This window comes from Salvelinus fontinalis, unplaced genomic scaffold (assembly GCF_029448725.1).
Source record: "Salvelinus fontinalis isolate EN_2023a unplaced genomic scaffold, ASM2944872v1 scaffold_0458, whole genome shotgun sequence".
Classification (NCBI taxonomy): Eukaryota; Metazoa; Chordata; class Actinopteri; order Salmoniformes; family Salmonidae; genus Salvelinus; species Salvelinus fontinalis.
The window spans coordinates 49,283-76,902 of record NW_026600667.1 but is presented as its reverse complement, the minus strand read 5'-3'; the positions used below and the strand labels follow the sequence as shown (position 1 = coordinate 76,902).

The 27,620-nt window shown below is 40.3% G+C and overlaps 14 non-coding genes across 14 annotated transcripts; all 14 read left to right on the top strand.

The window, feature by feature from the left end:
* Nucleotides 1-4,193: 4,193 nt before the first annotated feature.
* Nucleotides 4,194-4,265, top strand: trnat-cgu (transfer RNA threonine (anticodon CGU)). The gene has a single exon. It is a non-coding gene; the product is annotated as a tRNA-Thr (tRNA).
* Nucleotides 4,266-7,546: 3,281 nt separating this feature from the next.
* Nucleotides 7,547-7,618, top strand: trnaa-cgc (transfer RNA alanine (anticodon CGC)). The gene has a single exon. It is a non-coding gene; the product is annotated as a tRNA-Ala (tRNA).
* A 1,687-nt stretch (nucleotides 7,619-9,305) lies between these two features.
* trnat-cgu (transfer RNA threonine (anticodon CGU)) lies at nucleotides 9,306-9,377 on the top strand. The gene has a single exon. It is a non-coding gene; the product is annotated as a tRNA-Thr (tRNA).
* Nucleotides 9,378-10,525: 1,148 nt separating this feature from the next.
* On the top strand, nucleotides 10,526-10,597 carry trnaa-ugc (transfer RNA alanine (anticodon UGC)). The gene has a single exon. It is a non-coding gene; the product is annotated as a tRNA-Ala (tRNA).
* Nucleotides 10,598-11,035: 438 nt separating this feature from the next.
* Nucleotides 11,036-11,107, top strand: trnat-cgu (transfer RNA threonine (anticodon CGU)). The gene has a single exon. It is a non-coding gene; the product is annotated as a tRNA-Thr (tRNA).
* A 1,660-nt stretch (nucleotides 11,108-12,767) lies between these two features.
* trnat-cgu (transfer RNA threonine (anticodon CGU)) lies at nucleotides 12,768-12,839 on the top strand. The gene has a single exon. It is a non-coding gene; the product is annotated as a tRNA-Thr (tRNA).
* A 1,659-nt stretch (nucleotides 12,840-14,498) lies between these two features.
* trnat-cgu (transfer RNA threonine (anticodon CGU)) lies at nucleotides 14,499-14,570 on the top strand. Its single transcript has one exon. It is a non-coding gene; the product is annotated as a tRNA-Thr (tRNA).
* A 1,653-nt stretch (nucleotides 14,571-16,223) lies between these two features.
* Nucleotides 16,224-16,295, top strand: trnat-cgu (transfer RNA threonine (anticodon CGU)). The gene has a single exon. It is a non-coding gene; the product is annotated as a tRNA-Thr (tRNA).
* Nucleotides 16,296-17,951: 1,656 nt separating this feature from the next.
* Nucleotides 17,952-18,023, top strand: trnat-cgu (transfer RNA threonine (anticodon CGU)). Its single transcript has one exon. It is a non-coding gene; the product is annotated as a tRNA-Thr (tRNA).
* Nucleotides 18,024-19,173: 1,150 nt separating this feature from the next.
* Nucleotides 19,174-19,245, top strand: trnaa-ugc (transfer RNA alanine (anticodon UGC)). Its single transcript has one exon. It is a non-coding gene; the product is annotated as a tRNA-Ala (tRNA).
* Nucleotides 19,246-21,468: 2,223 nt separating this feature from the next.
* On the top strand, nucleotides 21,469-21,540 carry trnat-cgu (transfer RNA threonine (anticodon CGU)). Its single transcript has one exon. It is a non-coding gene; the product is annotated as a tRNA-Thr (tRNA).
* Nucleotides 21,541-23,228: 1,688 nt separating this feature from the next.
* On the top strand, nucleotides 23,229-23,300 carry trnat-cgu (transfer RNA threonine (anticodon CGU)). Its single transcript has one exon. It is a non-coding gene; the product is annotated as a tRNA-Thr (tRNA).
* A 1,656-nt stretch (nucleotides 23,301-24,956) lies between these two features.
* trnat-cgu (transfer RNA threonine (anticodon CGU)) lies at nucleotides 24,957-25,028 on the top strand. Its single transcript has one exon. It is a non-coding gene; the product is annotated as a tRNA-Thr (tRNA).
* A 1,150-nt stretch (nucleotides 25,029-26,178) lies between these two features.
* Nucleotides 26,179-26,250, top strand: trnaa-ugc (transfer RNA alanine (anticodon UGC)). Its single transcript has one exon. It is a non-coding gene; the product is annotated as a tRNA-Ala (tRNA).
* The last annotated feature ends 1,370 nt before the right edge of the window (nucleotides 26,251-27,620 follow it).

The window sequence follows — 27,620 nt, the reverse complement described above, 5'->3', positions numbered from 1 at the left end:
GGTGGTAAATGACCTTTTAATGGCGTCAGACCGAGGCTCTGCATCTGTCCTCGTGCTACTAGACCTTAGTGCTGCCTTTGACACCATCGATCACCACATTCTTTTGGAGAGACTGGAAACCCAAATTGGTCTACACGGACAAGTTCTGGCCTGGTTTAGATCTTACCTGTCGGAAAGATATCAGTTTGTCTCTGTGAATGGTCTTTCCTCTGACAAATCAACTGTACATTTCGGTGTTCCTCAAGGTTCCGTTTTAGGACCACTACTGTTTTCACTATATATTTTACCTCTTGGGGATATTATTCGAAAACATAATGTTAACTTTCACTGCTATGCGGATGACACACAGCTGTACATTTCAATGAAACATGGTGAAGCCCCAAAATTGCCCTCGCTAGAAGCCTGTGTTTCAGACATAAGGAAGTGGATGGCTGAAAACTTTCTACTTTTAAACTCGGACAAAACAGAGATGCTTGTTCTAGGTCCCAAGAAACAAAGAGATCTTCTGTTAAATCTGACAATTCATCTTGATGGTTGTAAAGTCGTCTCAAATAAAACTGTGAAGGACCTCGGCGTTACTCTTGACCCTGATCTCTCTTTTGACGAACATATCAAGACTGTTTCAAGGACAGCTTTTTTCCATCTACGTAACATTGCAAAAATCAGAAATTTTCTGTCCAAAAATGATGCAGAAAAATTAATCCATGCATTTGTTACTTCTAGGTTAGACTACTGCAATGCTCTACTTTCCGGCTACCCGGATAAAGCACTAAATAAATATCAGTTAGTGCTAAATACGGCTGCTAGAATCCTGACTAGAACCAAGAAATTTGATCATATTACTCCAGTGCTAGCTTCCCTACACTGGCTTCCTGTTAAGGCAAGGGCTGATTTCAAGGTTTTACTGTTAACCTATAAAGCGTTACATGGGCTTGCTCCTACCTATCTTTCCGAGTTGGTCCTGCCGTACATACCAATACGTACGCTACGGTCACAAGACGCAGGCCTCCTAATTGTCCCTAGAATTTCTAAGCAAACAGCGGGAGGCAGGGCTTTCTCCTATAGATCTCCATTTTTATGGAACAGTCTGCCTACCCATGTGAGAGACGCAGACTCGGTCTCAACCTTTAAGTCTTTACTGAAGACTTATCTCTTCAGTAGGTCATATGATTGAGTGTAGTCTGGCCCAGGAGTGTGAAGGTGAACGGAAAGGCTCTGGAGCAACGAACCGCCCTTGCTGTCTCTGCCGGGCCGGTTCCCCTCTCTCCACTGGGATTCTCTGCCTCTAATCCTGTTACTGGGGCTGAGTCACTGGCTTGCTGGTGCTCTTTCATGCCGTCCCTAGGAGGGGTGCGTCACTTGAGTGGGTTGAGTTACTGACGTGATCTTCCTGTCTGGGTTGGCACCCCCCCTTGGTTTGTGCTGTGGTGGAGACCTTTGTGGGCTATACTCGGCCTTGTCTCAGGATTGTAAGTTGGTGGTTGAGGATATCCCTCTAGTGGTGTGGGGGCTGTGCTTTGGCAGAGTGGGTGGGGTTATATCCTTCCTGTTTGGCCCTGTCCGGGGGTTTCTTCGGATGGGGCCACAGTGTCTCCTGACCGCTCCTGTCTCAGCCTCCAGTATTTATGCTGCAGTAGTTTATGTGTCGGGGGGCTAGGGTCAGTTGGTTATACCTGGAGTACTTCTCCTGTCTTATCCAGTGTCCTGTGTGAATTTAAGTATGCTCTCTCTAATTCTCTCGTTCTCTCTTTCTCTCTGAGAACCTGAGCCCTAGGACCATACGTCAGGACTACCGGGCATGCTGACACCTTGCTGTCCCCAGTCCGCCCGGCCTTGCTGCTATTCCAGTTTCAACTGTTCTGCCTGCGGTTATGAAACCCCTACCTGTCCCAGACCTGCTGTTTTCAACTCTTAATGATCGGCTATGAAAAGCCAACTGAGATTTATTCCTGATTATTATTTGACCATGCTTGTCATTTATGAACATTTTGAAAATCTTGGCTCTCTCTAATTTTCTCCTTCTCTCTTTCTTTCTCTCGGAGGACCTGGGCCCTAGGACCATGCGTCGGGACTGCCGCCCGTGGTGACTCCTTGCTGTCCCCAGTCCGCCTGGCCTTGCTGCTATTCCAGTTTCAGCTGTTCTGCCTGCGGCTATGGAACCGCCACCTGTCCCAGACCTGTTGTTTTTCAACTCTTAATGATCAGCTATGAAAAGCCAACTGAAAATTATTCATGATTATTATTTGACCATGATTGTCACTTATGAACATTTTTGAACATCTTGGCATAGTTCTGTTATAATCTCCACCCGGCACAGCCAGAAGAGGACTGGCCACCCCTCATAGCCTGGTTCCTCTCTAGGTTTTTTCCTAGGTTTTGGCCTTTCTAGGGAGTTTTTCCTAGCCACCGTGCTTCTACACCTGCATTACTAGCTGTTTGGGGTTTTAGGCTGGGTTTCTGTACAGCACTTCGAGATATTAGCTGATGTCCGAAGGGCTATATAAAAAAAAAAAAAATTGATTGATACCATTGAAATGTACTCTCATTGGAGCACTGTAGAAAAAACAAGTTTTTCAATATGGCATCACAACTACTAGAGAAAGGGGATGTGTCTCTACGGTGGAGCCAATACTTAACATGTATGCGGTCCAAAGTTAATCCCCAACTTCTCTGCTGAGTCTATTTAGTTGTTAAATTAGCTTTTGCACAACTCCCACTTTCCAGAATGTTGACATTCTAAGAAGGAAATAGATGTGCTAAGTCATCTGTTTTTGTAAACTGAAGCACATGGGTTCAATCCTTGTTCGACGTTTACGGAAGATAGCTGTTATTAAGGAAATGTACTTTCATTAGAACAGTGTAAAGAAAGAGTTAATTGTATTGATATGGCCACTGCGACCTGTATGCTCTAGTCGGCTGGCCATCGTTACATATTCATCACGCCAGACCCACTGGCTCAAGGTCATCTATAAGTCTATGCTAGGTCAAGCTCCGCCTTATCTCAGCTTACTGGTCACGATAACAACACCCACCCGTAGCACGCGCTCCAGCAGGTATATCTCACTGGTCAATCCCCAAAACCAACACCTCCTTTGGCTGCCTTTCCTTCCAGTTCTCTGCTGCCAATGACTGGAACGAATTGCAAAAATCGCTGAAGCTGGATGGAGACTTATATTTCCCTCACTAACTTTAAACATCAGCTATCTGAGCAGCTAACCGATCACTGCAGCTGTACATAGCCCATCTGTAAATAGCCCACCCAATCTACCTACCTCATCCTCATTTTGTTTTTATTTACTTTCTGCTCTTTTGCACACCAGTATTTCTACTTGCACATCATCATCTGCTCATCTATCACACCAGTGTTAATTTGCTAAATTGTAATTCATTCGCTACTATGGCCTATTTATTGCCTTACCTCCTCACGACATTTGCAAACACTATGTATAGACATTCTTTTTTTTCTACTATTATGTAATTGACTGTACGTTTGTTTATTCTAAATGTGTAACTCTGTGTTGTTGTTTGTGTTGCACTGCTTTGCTTTATCTTAGCCAGGTCGCAGTTGTAAATGAGAACTTGTTCTCCATAAGCTTTCCTGGTAAAATAAAGGTGAAATATCACAAAAAAAGAAACATTTTCATATTCCCCAGAAAGGAGATGTAGCTCAGTGGTAGAGCGCATGCTTTGCATGTATGAGGTCCTGGGTTCAATCCCCAGATTCTCCAGTTTACATTTTTGCATTGACCCAAAACCTACTTTCCAGAATGTTGAAATTCTTAGCAGGAAACCGAGATGTGCTAAATCATTTGGTCTTGTAATCTGAAGAACATGTGTTCAATCCCTGTTCGCACATTTATAGAACAGAAGTGGCATGGTTGCCAACTTTTATGGCATAATTTTCAAAAACTGAAGTTCATGTGTTCGATCCCTGTCCGTAACTGTTTTAAGAATTGCTGCTATCATTTCATTGTAGTTTCAATGGAGTGGTGTAGATAAAAAGTATATTGAATTAATATTCCATTTTCTCTGTAAATTAAATGGGATGGAAGCTCAGAGGGGGAGTGCATGCTGTATATGTTTGAGGTCCTCTGTTCAATCCCAAGATTCTCCACTGAGTTTATTTGTGTGCCAAAAACACATTTACACAACTACTACTTTCCAGAATGTTGATATACCTTGTTGTATAGATAGGAATGGTGGCCAAGTGGTAAGGCGTCGGTCTCGTAAACCGAAGATCATGGGTTCAAATCCCATCCGTGCCTTCATGAAAGACATCTGATACCATTGAAATGTACTCTCATTGGAGCACTGTATAAAAAGCAAGTTTTTCAATATGGCATCACAACTACGAGAGAAAGGGGATGTGTCTCTACGGTAGAGCCAATACTTAACATGTATGCGGTCCAAAGTTAGTCCCCAACTTCTCTGCTGAGTCTATTTAGTTGTTAAATTAGCTTTTGCACAACTCCCACTTTCCAGAATGTTGACATTCTAAGAAGGAAATAGATGTGCTAAGTCATCTGTTTTTGTAAACTGAAGCACATGGGTTCAATCCTTGTTCGACGTTTACGGAAGATAGCTGTTATTATGGAAATGTACTTTCATTAGAACAGTGTTAATTAGAAAGAGTTAATTGTATTGATATGGCCACTGCGACCTGTATGCTCTAGTCGGCTGGCCCTCGTTACATATTCGTCACGCCAGACCCACTGGCTCCAGGTCATCTATAAGTCTATGCTAGGTCAAGCTCCGCCTTATCTCAGCTTACTGGTCACGATAACAACACCCACCCGTAGCACGCGCTCCAACAGGTATATCTCACTGGTCATTCCCAAAACCAACACCTCCTTTGGCCTTCTTTCCTTCCAGTTCTCTGCTGCCAATGACTGGAACGAATTGCAAAAATTGCTGAAGCTGGAAGGATACTTATTATTCCCTCCCTTTGCTAAATTGTAATTCATTCGCTACTATGGCCTATTTATTGCCTTACCTCCTCACGACATTTGCAAACACTATGTATAGACATTCTTTTTTTTCTACTATTATGTAATTGACTGTACGTTTGTTTATTCTAAATGTGTAACTCTGTGTTGTTGTTTGTGTTGCACTGCTTCGCTTTATCTTAGCCAGGTCGCAGTTGTAAATGAGAACTTGTTCTCCACAAGCTTTCCTGGTAAAATAAAGGTTAAATAATACAAAAACAGAAACATTTTCATATTCCCCAGAAAGGGGATGTAGCTCAGTGGTAGAGTGCATGCTTTGCATGTATGAGGTCCTGGGTTCAATCCCCAGTTTCTCCAATTTACATTTTTGCATTGACCCAAAACCTACTTTCCAGAATGTTGAAATTCTTAGCAGGAAACAGAAATGTGCTAAATCATTTGGTCTTGTAATCTGAAGAACATGCTTTCAATCCCTGTTCGCACATTTATAGAACAGAAGTGGCATGGTTGCCAACTTTTATGGCCTAATTTTCAAAAACTGAAGTTCATGTGTTCGATCCCTGTCCGTAACTGTTTTAACCTGTTTGGCGTGCAAGCCCGACGTCGGTACATTTATGACAACAGCCACTTCAAGTGCAGGGCGCGAAATTCAAAATATATATATTTTAAATATTTAACTTTCACACATTAACAAGTCCAAGACACCAGATGAAAGGTACACATCTTGTGATTTAAGCCAACATGTCCGATTTTTAAAATGTTTTACAGGGAAGACACAATATGTAAATCTATTAGCTAACCACGTTAGCAAAAGACACCACTATTTTTACTCCATCAGTTTTTTACTACATCAGTAGCTATCACAAATTCGACCAAATAAAGATATAAATAGCCACTAACCAAGAAACAACTTCATCAGATGACAGTCTGATAACATATTTATTGTATAGCATATGTTTTGTTAGAAAAATGTGCATATTTCAGGTATAAATCATAGTTTACATTGCAGCTACAGTCAGAAATTGCACCGAAAGCAGACAGAAAAATTACAGACACCAACGCCAAATAACTAAATACTCATCATAAAACATTTCTGAAAAATACATAGTGTACAGCAATTGAAAGACAGGCATCTTGTGATTCCAGACAATATTTCCGATGTATCAAGTGTTTTACAGCGAAAACACAATATAGCGTTATATTAGCTTAGCACAATAGCAAACATAACAACAGCATTGATTCAAGGCTAAAATAGCTATAACGTATAAACCACCAAAATATATTAATTTTTCCACTAACCTTCTCAGAATTCTTCAGATGACAGTCCTGTAACATCATATTACACAATGCATATAGAGTTTGTTCGAAAATGTGCATATTTAGCGGCACAAATCGTGCTTATACAATGAGAATAGTGTCCATAACGTCAAGCAATCTGTCCGGCGCCATCTTGTAAAGGCACCTTTTCTTATCGAATACTATTCATAAACTTGACAAAAAAAATACAGGTTGGACAGCAATTGAAAGACAAATTAGTTCTTAATGCAATCGCTAAATGACATTTTTAAAATTAACCTTACTGCGCAATACAGGCTGCGATAACGCAAGGCTACACTGCAGGAAATGGCGTCTTATGCATTTTACATTTTTCAACAGAACAATGAATTATCAGCATAAATAGTTCTTACTTTTAGATGAACTCCCATCAGAATCTTGGGAAATGTTTCCTTTGTCCAAAAGAATCGTTGCTAGGTTGGAGAACGTCGTCTTCAACGTTGCAATTAGCAATAAACAATAGCCATGTGGGCCAGAGATACCCAACTTCCTAAAACGTCACGAAAATAAATACCCGAAAATCGCAATATACTGACATAAACTGATATAATTCGGTTTAAAATAACAACATTACGATGTCTTCAACACCTATATTGAATAAAAACAGAGCCGGATATATCTAGGAGCTAATACGGGAGCTTCTAAAAAGACATGCCAAGACCCTTCCTGCGTCAGAGCGAAGAGTGGACAGATGGGACACTTCGGTTCCAAGCAATTTATAACCTACGTAGAAACTCCATTTCAACTCTCCCTATTCGCTGACACCCAGTGGAAGGCGTATGCAGTGCATCTCAACCAATAGAGGACAGGCAAATTAATACACAGGTCTCAGAACAGCCAGCAAAATTCTGCAGTCTGACATTCACATAGGAAAATTGCTCTAAGTCGAGTTCTGTTTCACTCAGAGAAATAATTCAAACGGTTTTAGAAACTAGAGAGTGTTTTCTATCCAATAGTAATAATAATATGCATACTGTACGAGCAAGAATTGAGTACGAGGCCTTTTTATCTGGCTACTCAATACTGCCCCTTGAGCCCAAAGTAGTTAAGATTTGCTGCTATCATTTCATTGTAGTTTCAATGGAGTGGTGTAGATAAAAAGTATATTGAATTAATATTCCATTTTCTCAGTAAATGAAATGGGATGGAAGCTCAGAGGGGGAGTGCATGCTGTATATGTTTTAGGTTCTCTGTTCAATCCCAAGATTCTCCACTTTTCACAACAACTACTTTCCAGAATGTTGATATACATTGTTGTATAGATAGGCATGGTGGCCAAGTGGTAAGGCGTCGGTCTCGCAAAAAGAAGATCATGGGTTCAAATCCCATCCGTGCCTTCATGAAAGACATCTGATACCATTGAAATGTACTCTCATTGGAGCAATGTAGAAAAAGCACGTTTTTCAATATGGCATCACAACTACTAGAGAAAGGGGATGTGTCTCTACGGTAGAGCCAATACTTAACATGTATGCGGTCCAAAGTTAATCCCCAACTTCTCTGCTGAGTCTATTTAGTTGTTAAATTAGCTTTTTCACAACTCCCACTTTCCAGAATGTTGACATTCTAAGAAGGAAATAGATGTGCTAAGTCATCTGTTTTTGTAAACTGAAGCACATGGGTTCAATCCTTGTTCGACGTTTACGGAAGATAGCTGTTATTATGGAAATGCACTTTCATTAGAACAGTGTTAATTAGAAAGAGTTAATTGTATTGATATGGCCACTGCGACCTGTATGCTCTAGTCGGCTGGCCCTCGTTACATATTCGTCACGCCAGACCCACTGGCTCCAGGTCATCTATAAGTCTATGCTAGGTCAAGCTCCGCCTTATCTCAGCTTACTGGTCACTATAACAACACCCACCCGTAGCACGCGCTCCAGCAGGTATATCTCACTGGTCATCCCCAAAACCAACACCTCCTTTGGCCGCCTTCCTTCCAGTTCTCTGCTGCCAATGACTGGAACGAATTGCAAAAATCGCTCAAGCTGGATGGAGACTTATATTTCCCTCACTAACTTTAAACATCAGCTATCTGAGCAGCTAACCGATCACTGCAGCTGTACATAGCCCATCTGTAAATAGCCCACCCAATCTACCTACCTCATCCCCATTTTGTTTTTATTTACTTTCTGCTCTTTTGCACACCAGTATTTCTACTTGCACATCATCATCTGCTCATCTATCACACCAGTGTTCATTTGCTAAATTGTAATTCATTCGCTACTATGGCCTATTTATTGCCTTACCTCCTCACGACATTTGCAAACACTATGTATAGACATTCTTTTTTTTCTACTATTATGTAATTGACTGTACGTTTGTTTATTCTAAATGTGTAACTCTGTGTTGTTGTTTGTGTTGCACTGCTTTGCTTTATCTTAGCCAGGTCGCAGTTGTAAATGAGAACTTGTTCTCCACAAGCTTTCCTGGTAAAATAAAGGTGAAATAATACAAAAAAAGAAACATTTTCATATTCACCAGAAAGGGGATGTAGCTCAGTGGTAGAGCGCATGCTTTGCATGTATGAGGTCCGTTGTTCAATCCCCAGGTTCTCCAATTTACATTTTTGCATTGACCCAAAACCTACTTTCCAGAATGTTGAAATTCTTAGCAGGAAACCGAGATGTGCTAAATCATTTGGTCTTGTAATCTGAAGAACATGCTTTCAATCCCTGTTCGCACATTTATAGAACAGAAGTGGCATGGTTGCCAACTTTTATGGCATAATTTTCCAAAACTGAAGTTCATGTGTTTCATCCCTGTCCGTAACTGTTTTAAGAATTGCTGCTATCATTTCATTGTAGTTTCAATGGAGTGGTGTATATAAAAAGTATATTGAATTAATATTCCATTTTCTCAGTAAATGAAATGGGATGGAAGCTCAGAGGGGGAGTGCATGCTGTATATGTTTGAGGTCCTCTGTTCAATCCCAAGATTCTCCACTGAGTTTATTTGTGTGCCAAAAACACATTTACACAACTACTACTTTCCAGAATGTTAATATATATTGTTGTAAAGTTAGGCATTGTGGCCAAGTGGTAAGGCGTCGGTCTCGTAAACCGAAGATCATGGGTTCAAATCCCATCCGTGCCTGTATGAAAGACGTCTGATACCATTGAAATGTACTCTCATTGTAGCACTGTAAAAAAAGCCTGTTTTTCAATATGGCATCACAACTACTAGAGAAAGGAGATGTGTCTCTACGGTAGAGCCAATACTTAACATGTATGCGGTCCAAAGTTAATCCCCAACTTCTCTGCTCAGTCTATTTAGTTGTTAAATTAGCTTTTGCACAACTCCCACTTTCCAGAATGTTGACATTCTAAGAAGGAAATAGATGTGTTAAGTCATCTGTTTTTGTAAACTGAAGCACATGGGTTCAATCCTTGTTCGACGTTTACGGAAGATAGCTGTTATTATGGAAATGTACTTTCATTAGAACAGTGTAAAGAAAGAGTTAATTGTATTGATATGGCCACTGCGACCTGTATGCTCTAGTCGGCTGGCCCTCGTTACATATTCGTCACGCCAGACCCACTGGCTCCAGGTCATCTATAAGTCTATACTAGGTCAAGCTCCGCCTTATCTCAGCTTACTGGTCACGATAACAACACCCACCCGTAGCACGCGCTCCAACAGGTATATCTCACTGGTCATCCCCAAAACCAACACCTCCTTTGGCCGCCTTTCCTTCCAGTTCTCTGCTGCCAATGACTGGAACGAATTGCAAAAATCGCTGAAGCTGGATGGAGACTTATATTTCCCTCACTAAATTTAAACATCAGCTATCTGAGCAGCTAACCGATCACTGCAGCTGTACATAGCCCATCTGTAAATAGCCCACCCAATCTACCTACCTCATCCCCATTTTGTTTTTATTTACTTTCTGCTCTTTTGCACACCAGTTTTTCTACTTGCACATCATCATCTGCTCATCTATCACACCAGTGTTAATTTGCTAAATTGTAATTCATTCGCTACTGTGGCCTATTTATTGCCTTACCTCCTCACGACATTTGCAAACACTATGTATAGACATTCTTTTTTTTCTACTATTATGTAATTGACTGTACGTTTGTTTATTCTAAATGTGTAACTCTGTGTTGTTGTTTGTGTTGCACTGCTTTGCTTTATCTTAGCCAGGTCGCAGTTGTAAATGAGAACTTGTTCTCCACAAGCTTTCCTGGTAAAATAAAGGTGAAATAATACAAAAAAAGAAACATTTTCATGTTCCCCAGAAAGGGGATGTAGCTCAGTGGTAGAGCGCATGCTTTGCATGTATGACGTCCTGGGTTCAATCCCCAGCTTCTCCAATTTACATTTTTGCATTGACCCAAAACCTACTTTCCAGAATGTTGAAATTCTTAGCAGGAAACCGAGATGTGCTAAATCATTTGCTCTTGTAATCTGAAGAACATGCTTTCAATCCCTGTTCGCACATTTATAGAACAGAAGTGGCATGGTTGCCAACTTTTATGGCATAATTTTCAAAAACTGAAGTTCCTGTGTTCGATCCCTGTCCGTAACTGTTTTAAGAATTCCTGCTATCATGTCATTGTAGTTTCAATGGAGTGGTATATATAAAAAGTATATTGAATTAATATTCCATTTTCTCAGCAAATGAAATGGGATGGAAGCTCTGAGGGGGAGTGCATGCTGTATATGTTTGAGGTTCTCTGTTCAATCCCAAGATTCTCCACTTTACACAACTACTACTTTCCAGAATGTTGATATACATTGTTGAATAGATAGGCATGGTGGCCAAGTGGTAAGGCGTCGGTCTCGTAAACCGAAGATCATGGGTTCAAATCCCATCCGTGCCTTTGTGCAAGACATCTGATACCATTGAAATGTACTCTCATTGGAGCAATGTAGAAAAAGCACGTTTTTCAATATGGCATCACAACTACTAGAGAAAGGGGATGTGTCTCTACGTTAGAGCCAATACTTAACATGTATGCGGTCCAAAGTTAATCCCCAACTTCTCTGCTCAGTCTATTTAGTTGTTAAATTAGCTTTTGCACAACTCCCACTTTCCAGAATGTTGACATTCTAAGAAGGAAATAGATGTGCTAAGTCATCTGTTTTTGTAAACTGAAGCACATGGGTTCAATCCTTGTTCGACGTTTACGGAAGATAGCTGTTATTATGGAAATGTACTTTCATTAGAACAGTGTTAATTAGAAAGAGTTAATTGTATTGATATGGCCACTGCGACCTGTATGCTCTAGTCGGCTGGCCCTCGTTACATATTCGTCACGCCAGACCCACTGGCTCCAGGTCATCTATAAGTCTATGCTAGGTCAAGCTCCGCCTTATCTCAGCTTACTGGTCACGATAACAACACCCACCCATAGCAAGCGCTCCAGCAGGTATATCTCACTGGTCATCCCCAAAACCAACACCTCCTTTGGACACCTTTCCTTCCAGTTCTCTGTTGCCAATGACTGGAACGAATTGCAAAAATCGCTGAAGCTGGATGGAGACTTATATTTCCCTCACTAACTTTAAACATCAGCTATCTGAGCAGCTAACCGATCACTGCAGCTGTACATAGCCCATCTGTAAATAGCCCACCCAATCTACCTACCTCATCCCCATTTTGTTTTTATTTACTTTCTGCTCTTTTGCACACCAGTATTTCTACTTGCACATCATCATCTGCTCATCTATCACACTTTGTTAATTTGCTAAATTGTAGTTCATTCGCTACTATGGCCTATTTATTTCCTTACCTCCTCATGACATTTGCAAACACTATGTATAGGCATTCTTTTGTTTCTACTATTATGTAATTGACTGTACGTTTGTTTATTCTAAATGTGTAACTCTGTGTTGTTGTTTGTGTTGCACTGCTTTGCTTTATCTTAGCCAGGTCGCAGTTGTAAATGAGAACTTGTTCTCCACAAGCTTTCCTGGTAAAGTAAAGGTGAAATAATACAAAAAAAGAAACATTTTCATATTCCCCAAAAAGGGGATGTAGCTCAGTGGTAGAGCGCATGCTTTGCATGTATGAGGTCCTGGGTTCAATCCCCAGTTTCTCAAATTTACATTTTTGCATTGACCCAAAACCTACTTTCCAGAATGTTGAAATTCTTAGCAGGAAACAGAGATGTGCTAAATCATTTGGTCTTGTAATCTGAAGAACACGCCTTCAATCCCTGTTCGCACATTTATAGAACAGAAGTGTCATGGTTGCCAACTTTTATGGCATGATTTTCAAAAACTGAAGTTCATGTGTTCGATCCCTGTCCGTAACTGTTTTAAGAATTGCTGCCATCATTTCATTGTAGTTTCAATGGAGTGGTGTATATAATAAGTATATTGAATTAGTATTAAATTTTCTCAGCAAATGAAATGGGATGGAAGCTCTGAGGGGGAGTGCATGCTGTATATGTTTGAGGTTCTCTGTTCAATCCCAAGATTCTCCACTTTACACAACTACTACTTTCCAGAATGTTGATATACATTGTTGAATAGATAGGCATGGTGGCCAAGTGGTAAGGCGTCGGTCTCGTAAACCGAAGATCATGGGTTCAAATCCCATCCGTGCCTTTGTGCAAGACATCTGATACCATTGAAATGTACTCTCATTGGAGCAATGTAGAAAAAGCACGTTTTTCAATATGGCATCACAACTACTAGAGAAAGGGGATGTGTCTCTACGTTAGAGCCAATACTTAACATGTATGCGGTCCAAAGTTAATCCCCAACTTCTCTGCTTAGTGTATTTAGTTGTTAAATTAGCTTTTGCACAACTCCCACTTTCCAGAATGTTGACATTCTAAGAAGGAAATAGATGTGCTAAGTCATCTGTTTTTGTAAACTGAAGCACATGGGTTCAATCCTTGTTCGACGTTTACGGAAGATAGCTGTTATTATGGAAATGTACTTTCATTAGAACAGTGTTAATTAGAAAGAGTTAATTGTATTGATATGGCCACTGCGACCTGTATGCTCTAGTCGGCTGGCCCTCGTTACATATTCGTCACGCCAGACCCACTGGCTCCAGGTCATCTATAAGTCTATGCTATGTCAAGCTCCGCCTTATCTCAGCTTACTGGTCACTATAACAACACCCACCCGTAGCAGGCGCTCCAGCAGGTATATCTCACTGGTCATCCCCAAAACCAACACCTCCTTTGGCCGCCTTCCTTCCAGTTCTCTGCTGCCAATGACTGGAACGAATTGCGAAAATCGCTGAAGCTGGATGAAGACTTATATTTCCCTCACTAACTTTAAACATCAGCTATCTGAGCAGCTAACCGATCACTGCAGCTGTACATAGCCCATCTGTAAATAGCCCACCCAATCTAACTACCTCATCCCCATTTTGTTTTTTTTACTTTCTGCTCTTTTGCACACCAGTATTTCTACTTGCACATCATCATCTGCTCATCTATCACACCAGTGTTCATTTGCTAAATTGTAATTCATTCGCTACTATGGCCTATTTATTGCCTTATCCCCTCACGACATTTGCAAACACTATGTATAGGCATTCTTTTTTTTCTACTATTATGTAGTTGACTGTACGTTTGTTTATTCTAAATGTGTAACTCTGTGTTGTTGTTTGTGTTGCACTGCTTTGCTTTATCTTAGCCAGGTCGCAGTTGTAAATGAGAACTTGTTCTCCACAAGCTTTCCTGGTAAAATAAAGGTGAAATAATACAAAAAAAGAAACATTTTCATGTTCCCCAGAAAGGGCATGTAGCTCAGTGGTAGAGCGGATGCTTTGCATGTATGAGGTCCTGGGTTCAATCCCCAGGTTCTCCAATTTACATTTTTGCATTGACCCAAAACCTACTTTCCAGAATGTTGAAATTCTTAGCAGGAAACCGAGATGTGCTAAATCATTTGCTCTTGTAATCTGAAGAACATGCTTTCAATCCCTGTTCGCACATTTATAGAACAGAAGTGGCATGGTTGCCAACTTTTATGGCATAATTTTCAAAAACTGAAGTTCCTGTGTTCGATCCCTGTCCGTAACTGTTTTAAGAATTCCTGCTATCATGTCATTGTAGTTTCAATGGAGTGGTATATATAAAAAGTATATTGAATTAATATTCCATTTTCTCAGCAAATGAAATGGGATGGAAGCTCTGAGGGGGAGTGCATGCTGTATATGTTTGAGGTTCTCTGTTCAATCCCAAGATTCTCCACTTTACACAACTACTACTTTCCAGAATGTTGATATACATTGTTGAATAGATAGGCATGGTGGCCAAGTGGTAAGGCGTCGGTCTCGTAAACCGAAGATCATGGGTTCAAATCCCATCCGTGCCTTTGTGCAAGACATCTGATACCATTGAAATGTACTCTCATTGGAGCAATGTAGAAAAAGCACGTTTTTCAATATGGCATCACAACTACTAGAGAAAGGGGATGTGTCTCTACGTTAGAGCCAATACTTAACATGTATGCGGTCCAAAGTTAATCCCCAACTTCTCTGCTCAGTCTATTTAGTTGTTAAATTAGCTTTTGCACAACTCCCACTTTCCAGAATGTTGACATTCTAAGAAGGAAATAGATGTGCTAAGTCATCTGTTTTTGTAAACTGAAGCACATGGGTTCAATCCTTGTTCGACGTTTACGGAAGATAGCTGTTATTATGGAAATGTACTTTCATTAGAACAGTGTTAATTAGAAAGAGTTAATTGTATTGATATGGCCACTGCGACCTGTATGCTCTAGTCGGCTGGCCCTCGTTACATATTCGTCACGCCAGACCCACTGGCTCCAGGTCATCTATAAGTCTATGCTATGTCAAGCTCCGCCTTATCTCAGCTTACTGGTCACTATAACAACACCCACCCGTAGCAGGCGCTCCAGCAGGTATATCTCACTGGTCATCCCCAAAACCAACACCTCCTTTGGCCGCCTTCCTTCCAGTTCTCTGCTGCCAATGACTGGAACGAATTGCAAAAATCGCTGAAGTTGGAGACTTATATCTCCCTCACTAACTTTAAACATCAGCTATCTGAGCAGCTAACCGATCACTGCAGCTGTACATAGCCCATCTGTAAATAGCCCACCCAATCTACCTACCTCATCCCCATTTTGTTTTTTTTACTTTCTGCTCTTTTGCACACCAGTATTTCTACTTGCACATCATCATCTGCTCATCTATCACACCAGTGTTCATTTGCTAAATTGTAATTCATTCGCTACTATGGCCTATCTATTGCCTTACCTCCTCACGACATTTGCAAACACTATGTATAGGCATTCTTTTTTTTCTACTATTATGTAGTTGACTGTACGTTTGTTTATTCTAAATGTGTAACTCTGTGTTGTTGTTTGTGTTGCACTGCTTTGCTTTATCTTAGCCAGGTCGCAGTTGTAAATGAGAACTTGTTCTCCACAAGCTTTCCTGGTAAAATAAAGGTGAAATAATACAAAAAAGGAAACATTTTCATGTTCCCCAGAAAGGGCATGTAGCTCAGTGGTAGAGCGCATGCTTTGCATGTATGAGGTCCTGGGTTCAATCCCCAGGTTCTCCAATTTACATTTTTGCATTGACCCAAAACCTACTTTCCAGAATGTTGAAATTCTTAGCAGGAAACCGAGATGTGCTAAATCATTTGCTCTTGTAATCTGAAGAACATGCTTTCAATCCCTGTTCGCACATTTATAGAACAGAAGTGGCATGGTTGCCAACTTTTATGGCATAATTTTCAAAAACTGAAGTTCATGTTTCATCCCTGTCCGTAACTGTTTTAAGAATTGCTGCTATCATTTCATTGTAGTTTCAATGGAGTGTTGTATTTAAAAAGTATATTGAATTAATATTCCATTTTCTCAGCAAATGAAATGGGATGGAAGCTCTGAGGGGGAGTGCATGCTGTATATGTTTGAGGTTCTCTGTTCAATCCCAAGATTCTCCACTTTACACAACTACTACTTTCCAGAATGTTGATATACATTGTTGAATAGATAGGCATGGTGGCCAAGTGGTAAGGCGTCGGTCTCGTAAACCGAAGATCATGGGTTCAAATCCCATCCGTGCCTTTATGCAAGACATCTGATACCATTGAAATGTACTCTCATTGGAGCAATGTAGAAAAAGCATGTTTTTCAATATGGCATCACAAATACTAGAGAAAGAAGATGTTTCTCTACGGTAGAGCCAATACTTAACATGAATGCGGTCCAAAGTTAATCCCCAACTTCTCTGCTGAATCTATTTAGTTGTTAAATTAGCTTTTGCACAACTCCCACTTTCCAGAATGTTGACATTCTAAGAAGGAAATAGATGTGCTAAGTCATCTGTTTTTGTAAACTGAAGCACATGGGTTCAATCCTTGTTCGACGTTTACGGAAGATAGCTGTTATTATGGAAATGTACTTTCATTAGAACAGTGTTAATTAGAAAGAGTTAATTGTATTGATATGGCCACTGCGACCTGTATGCTCTAGTCGGCTGGCCCTCGTTACATATTCGTCACGCCAGACCCACTGGCTCCAGGTCATCTATAAGTCTATACTAGGTCAAGCTCCGCCTTATCTCAGCTTACTGGTCACGATAACAACACCCACCCGTAGCATGCGCTCCAACAGGTATATCTCACTGGTCATCCCCAAAACCAACACCTCCTTTGGCCGCCTTTCCTTCCAGTTCTCTGCTGCCAATGACTGGAACGAATTGCAAAAATCGCTGAAGCTGGATGGAGACTTATATTTCCCTCACTAAATTTAAACATCAGCTATCTGAGCAGCTAACCGATCACTGCAGCTGTACATAGCCCATCTGTAAATAGCCCACCCAATCTACCTACCTCATCCCCATTTTGTTTTTATTTACTTTCTGCTCTTTTGCACACCAGTTTTTCTACTTGCACATCATCATCTGCTCATCTATCACTCCAGTGTTAATTTGCTAAATTGTAATTCATTCGCTACTGTGGCCTATTTATTGCCTTACCTCCTCACGACATTTGCAAACACTATGTATAGACATTCTTTTTTTTCTACTATTATGTAATTGACTGTACGTTTGTTTATTCTAAATGTGTAACTCTGTGTTGTTGTTTGTGTTGCACTGCTTTGCTTTATCTTAGCCAGGTCGCAGTTGTAAATGAGAACTTGTTCTCCACAAACTTTCCTGGTAAAGGTGAAATAATACAAAAAAAGAAACATTTTCATATTTCCCAGAAAGGGCATGTAGCTCAGTGGTAGAGCGCATGCTTTGCATGTATGAGGTCCTGGGTTCAATCCCCAGCTTCTCCAATTTACATTTTTGCATTGACCCAAAACCTACTTTCCAGAATGTTGAAATTCTTAGCAGGAAACCGAGATGTGCTAAATCATTTGCTCTTGTAATCTGAAGAACATGCTTTCAATCCCTGTTCGCACATTTATAGAACAGAAGTGGCATGGTTGCCAACTTTTATGGCATAATTTTCAAAAACTGAAGTTCATGTGTTTCATCCCTGTCCGTAACTGTTTTAAGAATTGCTGCTATCATTTCATTGTAGTTTCAATGGAGTGTTGTATTTAAAAAGTATATTGAATTAATATTCCATTTTCTCAGCAAATGAAATGGGATGGAAGCTCTGAGGGGGAGTGCATGCTGTATATGTTTGAGGTCCTCTGTTCAATCCCAAGATTCTCCACTTTACACAACTACTACTTTCCAGAATGTTGATATACATTGTTGAATAGATAGGCATGGTGGCCAAGTGGTAAGGCGTCGATCTCGTAAACCGAAGATCATGGGTTCAAATCCCATCCGTGCCTTTATGCAAGACATCTGATACCATTGAAATATACTATCATTGGAGCAATGTAGAAAAAGCATGTTTTTCAATATGGCATCACAAATACTAGAGAAAGAAGATGTTTCTCTACGGTAGAGCCAATACTTAACATGTATGCGGTCCAAAGTTAATCCCCAACTTCTCTGCTCAGTCTATTTAGTTGTTAAATTAGCTTTTGCACAACTCCCACTTTCCAGAATGTTGACATTCTAAGAAGGAAATAGATGTGCTAAGTCATCTGTTTTTGTAAACTGAAGCACATGGGTTCAATCCTTGTTCGACGTTTACGGAAGATAGCTGTTATTATGGAAATGTACTTTCATTAGAACAGTGTTAATTAGAAAGAGTTAATTGTATTGATATGGCCACTGCGACCTGTATGCTCTAGTCGGCTGGCCCTCGTTACATATTCGTCACGCCAGACCCACTGGCTCCAGGTCATCTATAAGTCTATGCTAGGTCAAGCTCCGCCTTATCTCAGCTTACTGGTCAAGATAACAACACCCACCCATAGCACGCGCTCCAACAGGCATATCTCACTGGTCATTCCCAAAACCAACACCTCCTTTGGCCTTCTTTCCTTCCAGTTCTCTGCTGCCAATGACTGGAACGAATTGCAAAAATCGCTGAAGCTGGATGGAGACTTATATTTCCCTCACTAACTTTAAACATCAGCTATCTGAGCAGCTAACCGATCACTGCAGCTGTACATAGCCCATCTGTAAATAGCCCACCCAATCTACCTACCTCATCCCCATTTTGTTTTTATTTACTTTCTGCTCTTTTGCACACCAGTATTTCTACTTGCACATCATCATCTGCTCATCTATCACACCAGTGTTAATTTGCTAAATTGTAATTCATTCGCTACTATGGCCTATTTATTGCCTTACCTCCTCACGACATTTGCAAACACTATGTATAGACATTCTTTTTTTCTACTATTATGTAATTGACTGTACGTTTGTTTATTCTAAATGTGTAACTCTGTGTTGTTGTTTGTGTTGCACTGCTTTGCTTTATCTTAGCCAGGTCGCAGTTGTAAATGAGAACTTGTTCTCCACAAGCTTTCCTGGTAAAATAAAGGTGAAATAATATAAAAAAAGAAACATTTTCATTTTTCCCAGAAAGGGGATGTAGCTCAGTGGTAGAGCGAATGCTTTGCATGTATGAGGTCCTGGGTTCAATCCCCAGCTTCTCCAATTTACATTTTTGCATTGTCCCAAAACCTACTTTCCAGAATGTTGAAATTCTTAGCAGGAAACCGAGATGTGCTAAATCATTTGCTCTTGTAATCTGAAGAACATGCTTTCAATCCCTGTTCGCACATTTATAGAACAGAAGTGGCATGGTTGCCAACTTTTATGGCATAATTTTCAAAAACTGAAGTTCATGTGTTCGATCCCTGTCCGTAACTGTTTTAAGAATTGCTGCTATCATTTCATTGTAGTTTCAATGGAGTGGTGTATATAAAAAGTATATTGAATTAATATTCCATTTTCTCAGTAAATGAAATGGGATGGAAGCTCTGAGGGGGAGTGCATGCTGTATATGTTTGAGGTCCTCTGTTCAATCCCAAGATTCTCCACTGAGTTTATTTGTGTGCCAAATTCACATTTACACAACTACTACTTTCCAGAATGTTAATATATATTGTTGTATAGTTAGGCATTGTGGCCAAGTGGTGAGGCGACGGTCTCGTAAACCGAAGATCATGGGTTCTAATCCCATCCGTGCCTTTATGCAAGACATCTGATACCATTGAAATGTACTCTCATTGGAGCACTGTAGAAAAAGCAAGTTTTTCAATATGGCATCACAACTACTAGAGAAAGGGGATGTGTCTCTACGGTAGAGCCAATACTTAACATGTATGCGCTCCAAAGTTAATCCCCAACTTCTCTGCTGAGTCTATTTAGTTGTTAAATTAGCTTTTGCACAACTCCCACTTTCCATAATGTTGACATTCTAAGAAGGAAATAGATGTGCTAAGTCATCTGTTTTTGTAAACTGAAGCACATGGGTTCAATCCTTGTTCGACGTTTACGGAAGATAGCTGTTATTATGGAAATGTACTTTCATTAGAACAGTGTTAATTAGAAAGAGTTAATTGTATTGATATGGCCACTGCGACCTGTATGCTCTAGTCGGCTGGCCCTCGTTACATATTCGTCACGCCAGACCCACTGGCTCCAGGTCATCTATAAGTCTATGCTATGTCAAGCTCCGCCTTATCTCAGCTTACTGGTCACTATAACAACACCCACCCGTAGCAGGCGCTCCAGCAGGTATATCTCACTGGTCATCCCCAAAACCAACACCTCCTTTGGCCGCCTTCCTTCCAGTTCTCTGCTGCCAATGACTGGAACGAATTGCGAAAATCGCTGAAGCTGGATGAAGACTTATATTTCCCTCACTAACTTTAAACATCAGCTATCTGAGCAGCTAACCGATCACTGCAGCTGTACATAGCCCATCTGTAAATAGCCCACCCAATCTACCTACCTCATCCCCAATTTGTTTTTTTTACTTTCTGCTCTTTTGCACACCAGTATTTCTACTTGCACATCATCATCTGCTCATCTATCACACCAGTGTTCATTTGCTAAATTGTAATTCATTCGCTACTATGGCCTATTTATTGCCTTACCTCCTCACGACATTTGCAAACACTATGTATAGGCATTCTTTTTTTTCTACTATTATGTAGTTGACTGTACGTTTGTTTATTCTAAATGTGTAACTCTGTGTTGTTGTTTGTGTTGCACTGCTTTGCTTTATCTTAGCCAGGTCGCAGTTGTAAATGAGAACTTGTTCTCCACAAGCTTTCCTGGTAAAATAAAGGTGAAATAATACAAAAAAATAAACATTTTCTTCTTCCCCAGAAAGGGGATGTAGCTCAGTGGTAGAGTTCATACTTTGCATGTATGAGGTCCTGGGTTCAATCCCCAGCTTCTCCAATTTACATTTTTGCATTGACCCAAAACCTACTTTCCAGAATGTTGAAATTCTTAGCAGGAAACAGAGATGTGCTAAATCATTTGGTCTTCTAATCTGAAGAACATGCCTTCAATCCCTGTTCGCACATTTATAGAACAGAAGTGGCATGATTGCCAACTTTTATGGCATAATTTTCAAAAACTGAAGTTCATGTGTTCGATCCCTGTCCGTAACTGTTTTAAGAATTGCTGCTATCATTTCATTGTAGTTTCAATGGAGTGGTGTATATAAAAAGTATATTGAATTAATATTCCATTTTCTCAGCAAATGAAATGGGATGGAAGCTCAGAGGGGGAGTGCATGCTGTATATGTTTGAGGTCCTCTGTTCAATCCCAAGATTCTCCACTGAGTTTATTTGTGTGCCAAAAACACATTTACACAACTACTACTTTCCAGAATGTTGATATACATTGTTGTATAGATAGGCATGGTGGCCAAGTGGTAAGGCGTCGGTCTCGTAAACCAAAGATCATGGGTTTAAATCCCATCCGTGCCTTTATGAAAGACATCTGATACCATTGAAATGTACTCTCATTGGAGCACTGTAAAAAAAGCATGTTTTTCAATATGGCATCACAACTACTAGAGAAAGGGGATGTGTCTCTACGGTAGAGCCAATACTTAACATGTATGCGGTCCAAAGTTAATCCCCAACTTCTCTGCTGAGTCTATTTAGTTGTTAAATTAGCTTTTGCACAACTCCCACTTTCCAGAATGTTGACATTCTAAGAAGGAAATAGATGTGCTAAGTCATCTGTTTTTGTAAACTGAAGCACATGGGTTCAATCCTTGTTCGACGTTTACGGAAGATAGCTGTTATTATGGAAATGTACTTTCATTAGAACAGTGTTAATTAGAAAGAGTTAATTGTATTGATATGGCCACTGCGACCTGTATGTTTTAGTCGGCTGGCCCTCGTTACATATTCGTCACGCCAGAACCACTGGCTCCAGGTCATCTATAAGTCTATGCTAGGTCAAGCTCCGCCTTATCTCAGCTTACTGGTCACGATAACAACACCCACCCTTTGCACGCGCTCCAGCAGGTATATCTCACTGGTCATCCCCAAAACCAACACCTCCTTTGGCCACCTTTCCTTCCAGTTCTCTGCTGCCAATGACTGGAACGAATTGCAAAAATCGCTGAAGCTGGATGGAGACTTATATTTCCCTCACTAACTTTAAACATCAGCTATCTGAGCAGCTAACCGATCACTGCAGCTGTACATAGCCCATCTGTAAATAGCCCACCCAATCTACCTACCTCATCCCCATTTTGTTTTTATTTACTTTCTGCTCTTTTGCACACCAGAGTTTCTACTTGCACATCATCAACTGCTCATCTATCACACCAGTGTTAATTTGCTAAATTGTAATTCATTCGCTACTATGGACTATTTATTGCCTTACCTCCTCACGACATTTGCAAACACTATGTATAGACATTCTTTTTTTTCTACTATTATGTAATTGACTGTACGTTTGTTTATTCTAAATGTGTAACTCTGTGTTGTTGTTTGTGTTGCACTGCTTTGCTTTATCTTAGCCAGGTCGCAGTTGTAAATGAGAACTTGTTCTCCACAAGCTTTCCTGGTAAAATAAAGGTGAAATAATACAAAAAAATAAACATTTTCTTCTTCCCCAGAAAGGGGATGTAGCTCAGTGGTAGAGTTCATACTTTGCATGTATGAGGTCCTGGGTTCAATCCCCAGCTTCTCCAATTTACATTTTTGCATTGACCCAAAACCTACTTTCCAGAATGTTGAAATTCTTAGCAGGAAACAGAGATGTGCTAAATCATTTGGTCTTCTAATCTGAAGAACATGCCTTCAATCCCTGTTCGCACATTTATAGAACAGAAGTGGCATGATTGCCAACTTTTATGGCATAATTTTCAAAAACTGAAGTTCATGTGTTCGATCCCTGTCCGTAACTGTTTTAAGAATTGCTGCTATCATTTCATTGTAGTTTCAATGGAGTGGTGTATATAAAAAGTATATTGAATTAATATTCCATTTTCTCAGCAAATGAAATGGGATGGAAGCTCAGAGGGGGAGTGCATGCTGTATATGTTTGAGGTCCTCTGTTCAATCCCAAGATTCTCCACTGAGTTTATTTGTGTGCCAAAAACACATTTACACAACTACTACTTTCCAGAATGTTGATATACATTGTTGTATAGATAGGCATGGTGGCCAAGTGGTAAGGCGTCGGTCTCGTAAACCAAAGATCATGGGTTTAAATCCCATCCGTGCCTTTATGAAAGACATCTGATACCATTGAAATGTACTCTCATTGGAGCACTGTAAAAAAAGCATGTTTTTCAATATGGCATCACAACTACTAGAGAAAGGCGATGTGTCTCTACGGTAGAGCCAATACTTAACCTGTATGCGGTCCAAAGTTAATCCCCAACTTCTCTGCTGAGTGTATTTAGTTGTTAAATTAGCTTTTGCACAACTCCCACTTTCCATAATGTTGACATTCTAAGAAGGAAATAGATGTGCTAAGTCATCTGTTTTTGTAAACTGAAGCACATGGGTTCAATCCTTGTTCGACGTTTACGGAAGATAGCTGTTATTATGGAAATGTACTTTCATTAGAACAGTGTTAATTAGAAAGAGTTAATTGTATTGATATGGCCACTGCGACCTGTATGCTCTAGTCGGCTGGCCCTCGTTACATATTCGTCACGCCAGACCCACTGGCTCCAGGTCATCTATAAGTCTATACTAGGTCAAGCTCCGCCTTATCTCAGCTTACTGGTCACGATAACAACACCCACCCGTAGCATGCGCTCCAACAGGTATATCTCACTGGTCATCCCCAAAACCAACACCTCCTTTGGCCGCCTTTCCTTCCAGTTCTCTGCTGCCAATGACTGGAACGAATTGCAAAAATCGCTGAAGCTGGATGGAGACTTATATTTCCCTCACTAAATTTAAACATCAGCTATCTGAGCAGCTAACCGATCACTGCAGCTGTACATAGCCCATCTGTAAATAGCCCACCCAATCTACCTACCTCATCCCCATTTTGTTTTTATTTACTTTCTGCTCTTTTGCACACCAGTTTTTCTACTTGCACATCATCATCTGCTCATCTATCACTCCAGTGTTAATTTGCTAAATTGTAATTCATTCGCTACTGTGGCCTATTTATTGCCTTACCTCCTCACGACATTTGCAAACACTATGTATAGACATTCTTTTTTTTCTACTATTATGTAATTGACTGTACGTTTGTTTATTCTAAATGTGTAACTCTGTGTTGTTGTTTGTGTTGCACTGCTTTGCTTTATCTTAGCCAGGTCGCAGTTGTAAATGAGAACTTGTTCTCCACAAACTTTCCTGGTAAAGGTGAAATAATACAAAAAAAGAAACATTTTCATATTTCCCAGAAAGGGCATGTAGCTCAGTGGTAGAGCGCATGCTTTGCATGTATGAGGTCCTGGGTTCAATCCCCAGCTTCTCCAATTTACATTTTTGCATTGACCCAAAACCTACTTTCCAGAATGTTGAAATTCTTAGCAGGAAACCGAGATGTGCTAAATCATTTGCTCTTGTAATCTGAAGAACATGCTTTCAATCCCTGTTCGCACATTTATAGAACAGAAGTGGCATGGTTGCCAACTTTTATGGCATAATTTTCAAAAACTGAAGTTCATGTGTTTCATCCCTGTCCGTAACTGTTTTAAGAATTGCTGCTATCATTTCATTGTAGTTTCAATGGAGTGTTGTATTTAAAAAGTATATTGAATTAATATTCCATTTTCTCAGCAAATGAAATGGGATGGAAGCTCTGAGGGGGAGTGCATGCTGTATATGTTTGAGGTCCTCTGTTCAATCCCAAGATTCTCCACTTTACACAACTACTACTTTCCAGAATGTTGATATACATTGTTGAATAGATAGGCATGGTGGCCAAGTGGTAAGGCGTCGATCTCGTAAACCGAAGATCATGGGTTCAAATCCCATCCGTGCCTTTATGCAAGACATCTGATACCATTGAAATATACTATCATTGGAGCAATGTAGAAAAAGCATGTTTTTCAATATGGCATCACAAATACTAGAGAAAGAAGATGTTTCTCTACGGTAGAGCCAATACTTAACATGTATGCGGTCCAAAGTTAATCCCCAACTTCTCTGCTCAGTCTATTTAGTTGTTAAATTAGCTTTTGCACAACTCCCACTTTCCAGAATGTTGACATTCTAAGAAGGAAATAGATGTGCTAAGTCATCTGTTTTTGTAAACTGAAGCACATGGGTTCAATCCTTGTTCGACGTTTACGGAAGATAGCTGTTATTATGGAAATGTACTTTCATTAGAACAGTGTTAATTAGAAAGAGTTAATTGTATTGATATGGCCACTGCGACCTGTATGCTCTAGTCGGCTGGCCCTCGTTACATATTCGTCACGCCAGACCCACTGGCTCCAGGTCATCTATAAGTCTATGCTAGGTCAAGCTCCGCCTTATCTCAGCTTACTGGTCAAGATAACAACACCCACCCATAGCACGCGCTCCAACAGGTATATCTCACTGGTCATTCCCAAAACCAACACCTCCTTTGGCCTTCTTTCCTTCCAGTTCTCTGCTGCCAATGACTGGAACGAATTGCAAAAATCGCTGAAGCTGGATGGAGACTTATATTTCCCTCACTAACTTTAAACATCAGCTATCTGAGCAGCTAACCGATCACTGCAGCTGTACATAGCCCATCTGTAAATAGCCCACCCAATCTACCTACCTCATCCCCATTTTGTTTTTATTTACTTTCTGCTCTTTTGCACACCAGTATTTCTACTTGCACATCATCATCTGCTCATCTATCACACCAGTGTTAATTTGCTAAATTGTAATTCATTCGCTACTATGGCCTATTTATTGCCTTACCTCCTCACGACATTTGCAAACACTATGTATAGACATTCTTTTTTTCTACTATTATGTAATTGACTGTACGTTTGTTTATTCTAAATGTGTAACTCTGTGTTGTTGTTTGTGTTGCACTGCTTTGCTTTATCTTAGCCAGGTCGCAGTTGTAAATGAGAACTTGTTCTCCACAAGCTTTCCTGGTAAAATAAAGGTGAAATAATATAAAAAAAGAAACATTTTCATTTTTCCCAGAAAGGGGATGTAGCTCAGTGGTAGAGCGAATGCTTTGCATGTATGAGGTCCTGGGTTCAATCCCCAGCTTCTCCAATTTACATTTTTGCATTGTCCCAAAACCTACTTTCCAGAATGTTGAAATTCTTAGCAGGAAACCGAGATGTGCTAAATCATTTGCTCTTGTAATCTGAAGAACATGCTTTCAATCCCTGTTCGCACATTTATAGAACAGAAGTGGCATGGTTGCCAACTTTTATGGCATAATTTTCAAAAACTGAAGTTCATGTGTTCGATCCCTGTCCGTAACTGTTTTAAGAATTGCTGCTATCATTTCATTGTAGTTTCAATGGAGTGGTGTATATAAAAAGTATATTGAATTAATATTCCATTTTCTCAGTAAATGAAATGGGATGGAAGCTCTGAGGGGGAGTGCATGCTGTATATGTTTGAGGTCCTCTGTTCAATCCCAAGATTCTCCACTGAGTTTATTTGTGTGCCAAATTCACATTTACACAACTACTACTTTCCAGAATGTTAATATATATTGTTGTATAGTTAGGCATTGTGGCCAAGTGGTGAGGCGACGGTCTCGTAAACCGAAGATCATGGGTTCTAATCCCATCCGTGCCTTTATGCAAGACATCTGATACCATTGAAATGTACTCTCATTGGAGCACTGTAGAAAAAGCAAGTTTTTCAATATGGCATCACAACTACTAGAGAAAGGGGATGTGTCTCTACGGTAGAGCCAATACTTAACATGTATGCGCTCCAAAGTTAATCCCCAACTTCTCTGCTGAGTCTATTTAGTTGTTAAATTAGCTTTTGCACAACTCCCACTTTCCATAATGTTGACATTCTAAGAAGGAAATAGATGTGCTAAGTCATCTGTTTTTGTAAACTGAAGCACATGGGTTCAATCCTTGTTCGACGTTTACGGAAGATAGCTGTTATTATGGAAATGTACTTTCATTAGAACAGTGTTAATTAGAAAGAGTTAATTGTATTGATATGGCCACTGCGACCTGTATGCTCTAGTCGGCTGGCCCTCGTTACATATTCGTCACGCCAGACCCACTGGCTCCAGGTCATCTATAAGTCTATGCTATGTCAAGCTCCGCCTTATCTCAGCTTACTGGTCACTATAACAACACCCACCCGTAGCAGGCGCTCCAGCAGGTATATCTCACTGGTCATCCCCAAAACCAACACCTCCTTTGGCCGCCTTCCTTCCAGTTCTCTGCTGCCAATGACTGGAACGAATTGCGAAAATCGCTGAAGCTGGATGAAGACTTATATTTCCCTCACTAACTTTAAACATCAGCTATCTGAGCAGCTAACCGATCACTGCAGCTGTACATAGCCCATCTGTAAATAGCCCACCCAATCTACCTACCTCATCCCCAATTTGTTTTTTTTACTTTCTGCTCTTTTGCACACCAGTATTTCTACTTGCACATCAT